This window comes from Rhinolophus hipposideros, assembly GCF_964194185.1.
Source record: "Rhinolophus hipposideros genome assembly, chromosome: 8".
In the NCBI taxonomy this organism is placed as follows: Eukaryota; Metazoa; Chordata; class Mammalia; order Chiroptera; family Rhinolophidae; genus Rhinolophus; species Rhinolophus hipposideros.
This window is the reverse complement of record NC_138054.1, coordinates 74,929,041-74,935,096: the sequence shown is the minus strand read 5'-3', so window position 1 is coordinate 74,935,096 and position 6,056 is coordinate 74,929,041. Positions and strand designations below refer to the sequence as shown.

Here is a 6,056-nt window from a genome sequence, read left to right as displayed (position 1 = left end):
AAACATTTTCAAAAGGATTAAAATTCTACGGATAAGAACTTTGACCACAAAGTAACCAATAATAAATCAATAACATTTCTATATAATGCCTAAATATTTGAAAACAGAATGCCCATCTAAATAACCCATGGGTCAAAAAAGAAATCACAAGTAAAATGGTTTTTTTTTTGTTGTTTTTTACCTTAAGAATATCGGGCCGGCCCGGTGGCTCAGGCGGTTGCAGCTCCATGCTTTTAACTCCAAAGGCTGCCAGTGGGCTCTCAACCACAAGGTTGCAAGTTCGACTCCCACAATGGTCGCTGGGCTGTGCCCCCTGCAACTAACAACGGCAACTGGACCTGGAGCTGAGCTGTACCCTCCACAACTAAGACTGAAAGGACAACAACTTGACTTGGAAAAAAGTCCTGGGAGTACACACTCTTTCCCAATAAAGTCCTGTTCCCCTTCCTTCCCCAATAAAATCTTTAAAACAACAACAACAAAGAAATCAATTTATTTAGGATTTTTAAGTGTTTTAAATATTTTATTTAAAAAGTACTGAAGTAATTTTATCAATTAGAACTATTCTCAGGAAGCAGTGCTTTGTTAAGAATAAATCCATGAATAACAAAGTCAAAAAAGTCTTCTAGAAAGTATTTTACTGTTACGAATAATTGTTTTTTTGTTGTTTCCCAAGTGATTTTATAAATTTCGTAATTTTTATATGCCTGGATGGGATCCATGAAATAAAGTACAATTCTCCACCCAAAGAAACAAAAGCATCAGACATACTAAAGGACTCGGATTAAATTTTTACATTTTCAGGAATAAGAGTGACTATATACCCATTTATGAGATGGTAATTTGGTAAAATTTTATAGAATTTTTAATGATTTATGGTTTTCCATGGTGGTTTCTTAGGCAACATTCCACCAAATTACAACTTTACAAAAGTTGTAGTACCATGTGTTGCTTTAGTATGACAGCAGTTTTGTGTGGCTTTCTTTTTAAAGCCAAAATGTATGCTTTATGTATAGTTGTAAAACACTGATATCCTAGGTTTTCATTACCTTTAATCAAGAGTTATTAACACTCTTGTTGAAAAGTAAGTTTATGTATTAAATGATGAAACTTCAAGTTATAGTAAAAGTGGGGGGGGAAAGTAAAGGAATAAAAGACTCGTCTTTTAGATTAAGGCTTTATGAAATAGAATTTGTATTTAATCAACTATCTAGAACCTTTTTCTGGTAATGAAAGCATACTGTCTTAACCTAAAAGAAGTAAGTGGAATTGTTAAATATTTGTCATCTACTTATTATCATGACCTCAAATAGGTATGTGCATTAATATGAAATACTTTTGAAATACATAATCTTTTCTTGAAAAAATGGAACCTAGACAAAAAGATCACATACTGCTCGACAGGACGTTCAAATGACTAGTGTATAGTATTTTTTAAAACATTCATTTTGTCAGCATAAATTTCCTTTAATTATTTTCCATTTCCAGTAGGATTTCATTTTGAGGTTGAATGGATCAAGCCCGTAGAAAGTTTTACAATTTAGTAATTCTGGATTCCAAGTCATTTAAGATAAAAAATGGAAATGCGAAGTTTACTTAAGAAAATTAATTTTCTTCTTCTGTTACATTTAAGTCTTCATCCTCTTCCCCATCATCTTCTGCTTGTTGATCTTTTCTTAGTCAACAAGTGGATACTTGTCGTGTTCCAGATACACACTTAGCTGTAGTGATCTCTGTAGGAGTGACTTCAGTGTTGAGACAGGAGAGTGAGCATGTCCCCAGGTAGACAGGGAGGTCCCTGGTGGAATAAACAAAGACAGCCTTATCCTAAAACTCCAGGTTTTGAAATCACTCTTTTGCTCCAGGACAAAAATGTAACAAGGCCTTGAGATTAATCATAAAATTTCTTTTGGCCTGACAAACGGAGCAGATCTGATAGATAAGAGTATGTATGTTACTTTGCTAATTCCTTTAGGATGGGGAAGCAGAACAAACCTGGTGGACAAATTTCATTAGAAGGCACCAGTTCCCTTCTTCAAACAGTTCCCTTCTTCAAACAGCTCCCCTGCCCCAAATAGGCAAGGGAAGGTATAAAAGTAAGAGTTTTGCCTCAGTCACTGGGCACCCCCATTCGGGATCCCCTCGCTCGCTCGCTCAGGAGCTCTGACTCTTTGCTTTCATCTTTTTAAAACTCTTTGCCTCTCCTGGGTCCGTGTTTCCATTCTTTGATCTCATGAGACATGATCCTGGCCCACACCCAGAAACTGCCGGCAGATCCAACATCATCTACATTTTTGGGGGACTTACAGGAAAAATATTCCTACGTCAGTATCTGCTCTTACAATATCTGAACAAGATGAATAATCTGGTGAATACAGAGAATTTCAGAAAATCTCTGAATCTTCTTCAATCTTTTGTATATTTTGGTAGACAGCAGTGTAGACTTCTAAAGCTTTGCCATGAAATAACATTTCAATAGCCATAAATTCTGAAAATATAGACTTTATAGCCTCCATTTTCTGCTTTTCAAAATTGTGAATAGTTTCCTCCAGATGACAAGTTGTTCAGATAGCATCCATCTAGCTCTCTGTAATTTGGTTTCTGCCTGTGAAATAACATGCCCGTCAGGTGGGTTTCGCTGACTAAGTTAACTGTTTAGCTTCCTGATCCCTTGTTGTCAATGTTGCTTTTTCACAATGGTTCTACAAGCTTTCAGTGGTTCAGCTACTCTGGCTTCAAGTGTTTAAACCTCTGCTTGTCAATAATACTGAATTGTGGCAAGTTCATCAGCAAAGTTTTCCAGGCCCTGCTTTAAATTTGGGGTCTCTGTAGAGGCAGACACATTGATTTCATTCACGAGGTCTGCTTTGTCTCGCGGTCCGGCAGTTTTCTGCACATGAGCAGCAAAGATTTGACACAGCTCTCCAAAATGCTTCTACACATCTGTGACATCATCTTGCAGTTGTCTGGTTTGAGTGTCCCGGTTTTCCAAGCTGCATCTCAGCATCTTGCCTGGCTCATTGCTGGGACCCTGGACTGGGGCCCAAAAATGGGGCTCTGGGGTGCCTGGCATACCCTGGGGCGTCAGCAGTGGCCCCCGGAGCCAGAGTGATCGCCCCAACAAGTAAAAATTTTAAAATATTTTGAACTGAACAACTATGAAAATACAACATATCAAAATTTGTAAATTCACTACTTAGAGGGAAATTTACACCTTGAACTACTTAGAAAAAAAGAAAGGAATAAAATTAATGTCCTAAGTTTTTATGATAAACATTAAAAGGAAAAAAAGAGTGAATGAAATCCAAAATAAGGAGAAAGAAACAGTAAACATCAGAGTGGAAATAATTCTGTGATTACAGACAAAAATAGAGAAAAATTAATAAAAACCAAAAACCAGTTCTTTGAGATTAATAAAATTGACCAGTGTTTAGGTAGACTGATTAAGAAAAAGGAAGAAAAGTCTCGAATCACATATCAAGAATGAAATAAGGGACATTACTACAGATTTATCGAAATTCAAAGGATAATAAAAAAATAATGTTAATAATAACATACCAATAACAACTTAGGTCAAATGGTCAAATTCTTTGAAAGACACAGATCACCAAAAGGAACACAAGAAGAAACAGAAAATCTTCATAATCCTGTATCTATTAAACAAACTGAATTTCTAATTAAAAACCTTCCCACAAAGAAAACTCTAGGCCCAGATTGGTTCACTGGTAAATTCTACCCACTATTTAGATAAAAACTGACAGCTATCTTACAAAATTCTTTTGGAAAACATGGGAGGGAACATTCCTCAACGCATTCCTTGAAAGCAGGGTTACCTTGATAACAAAACCAAAGATATTTCAAGAAAAGTCAACGACAGACTAATATTCCTCATAAATGTTGTTGATGCAGAAATCCTTTAAAAAACTGCAAATCAAATTCAGAAATATGAAAAATGACATGGTGTCCAAGCGAGGTTTATCTCAGAAATGCACGGTTGCTTTAACACTGGCCCAGTTCCCTCAACTGCCTGTGCACTGTCTCACCAATCCCATTGTTTTTAATGAGCAAAGAACTCCCTCCCCTTTCCCTTGTTTATTGGACAGATCTGTGTGGAGTATCTACAACGGGCCAGGCCCATATTAGGCAACAGAAGTAAGAACTGAATGAGATACCGTGGTTTTTCTTGAGTACCTTGTCATGCAGTGTAAGACGCATGGTGCAAATGTAAGAAAGTGTACGAAACAGTCACGGGGCGTGTAAAGTACAGCTACAGAATATTGTCAGTAATACGGTAAGAACTATGGATGGTGTCAGATGGGTACTAGGTTTATCAGCGTAATAGATAGGAGGGGGGTTGAGGGGATGGGTGAGAAAGGTAAAGGGATTAAGAAGTACAAATTGGCTGTTACAAATAGTCACAGGAGTGTGAAGTGCAGTGTAAGGACTATTGTCAATAATATTGTAATAACCATGTATAATGTCACATGTGTACAAGACGCATCAGGGCGGTCACTTCGTAAGTTATATATTCACTATGTTGTACCCCTGAAACTAACATAATATTGTATGTCAATTGTCATTGAAATTTTTTTAAATTATTTTTTTAAAAGAAAGTGTATAACATAGAAGTGAGACCAAAGTGCAGTGAGGGAAGTCATTCATTGCTCCCAAGGGAGGCCATGGAGGAGACATTTGATTTTGACCCGGAAAGACAAGCAAGTTCAGGGTGTATCATCGGTCTTAGCTGCATAGGACAACTTCAGAATCCGATCCTCTGTGGGATGCTACTTTCTGCATTTGCCAGGTGGAAAAGCTGAGGGTGGAGGTCAGGATGTGGGGGGTGGTCTAGGCAAGGGGACCAGCATCGGCAAAGGTGCAGAGGTGTGAAAGGCATGTTATAGAAGGAAGTGGGAGGAGCTCCGACGGGTATGGGCAAGAGACGGAAAGGCAGGGGCGGGAGATGAGGGGCAGGTTAACAGAGGGCGCACTATAAACTCTAGGATAAAGAGGCTAGAGGTTGACACTGAGGTGCTGGCCTTGGCATTGAGGTGCCTAAGGGCCAGAACAGAGGCGGAGAAGGGTAGGGCCAAGTTGGCTCCTCCCCATTTCAACCTGGGAAGCTCTGCTACTATTAGTTTTGCATCTAGAGAATGCATGTCATATTCCATTTGAAAAAAAGGGAGGTGATCCTTAGTAATACTATAAAAATGTGTATAAAATCATTTAATAAATTATATCTAAGCTTCCTTCTGGCAAGAGCCTAGAATGTTGGCACACAAAATGCAGGGTGGGGAGGACCTATGTCCTTTACCCAATCTCCTGAGCATAGAGATATGTCCACCTGTATGGACATATCTCAGGAGCCAGGCACCAGGGCAGAGAGACTAACTTACTGCTGATTAGAATCTCACCACCCTCTCTCTCCAGGGGCAACAGAAGACGTGCTACTTTGTTCCTGCCTTGAGGAAGGATCAGAACTTGGCACCCTCTGGCACAGAGTAGACCCAATAGGAACACTGACCATATTGCCTGGATGAGGCTTTGGATGGGGTTCAGGCCACCACTCACTGGAAGCTCAGCTCCCATGGGGTGGGGGAGCTGTTAGTATCAGTGCTTTCATTCTCAGGGCCCTGGGTCCTCGTCTGCCACTGCCTTGGCCACTGACACTGGGCACAGTCCCCCAGGACTCACCCTCCCACAAACTCCCCTCCTGCAAATAAACAGAGGCTAACTCACAAGGCGAGACCAAGGGCCTTCGTAATAGGTAACTTGGCCATAACTGGAAATATCTTTAACACGAGGAACAGAGATTATTAGTCCCAAAGCCCAGCTCTGTGTCTGCTCCACAAATAGTTGCTGCAAAATGAGCCCTATTTTACAGACAAGGAAACTGAGGTTCAGAGCCATTAGGTGGTTCAACCAAAGCCTTTTGTCAAAGCATCGTGGACTTCTGGGTCACCCAGCCAGAACCTGATCCCAGCTCCACCACTTAACTGCAGGGTGTCAATGGGTGGGTCAGCTCATTGGTCTGTGCCTCGGTTTCCCCATCTGTACAT

General features: G+C 39.8%; 1 pseudogene across 1 annotated transcript; it reads right to left on the bottom strand.

Annotated features, from left to right (window-relative positions):
• Nucleotides 1–1,605: 1,605 nt before the first annotated feature.
• On the bottom strand, nt 1,606–3,007 carry LOC308500770 (CBY1-interacting BAR domain-containing protein 1-like; annotated as a pseudogene). Its single transcript has 2 exons — nt 2,325–3,007; nt 1,606–1,745 (listed from the first exon to the last, which is right to left on the bottom strand). The product of its transcript is annotated as a CBY1-interacting BAR domain-containing protein 1-like (transcript).
• Nucleotides 3,008–6,056: the final 3,049 nt, after the last annotated feature.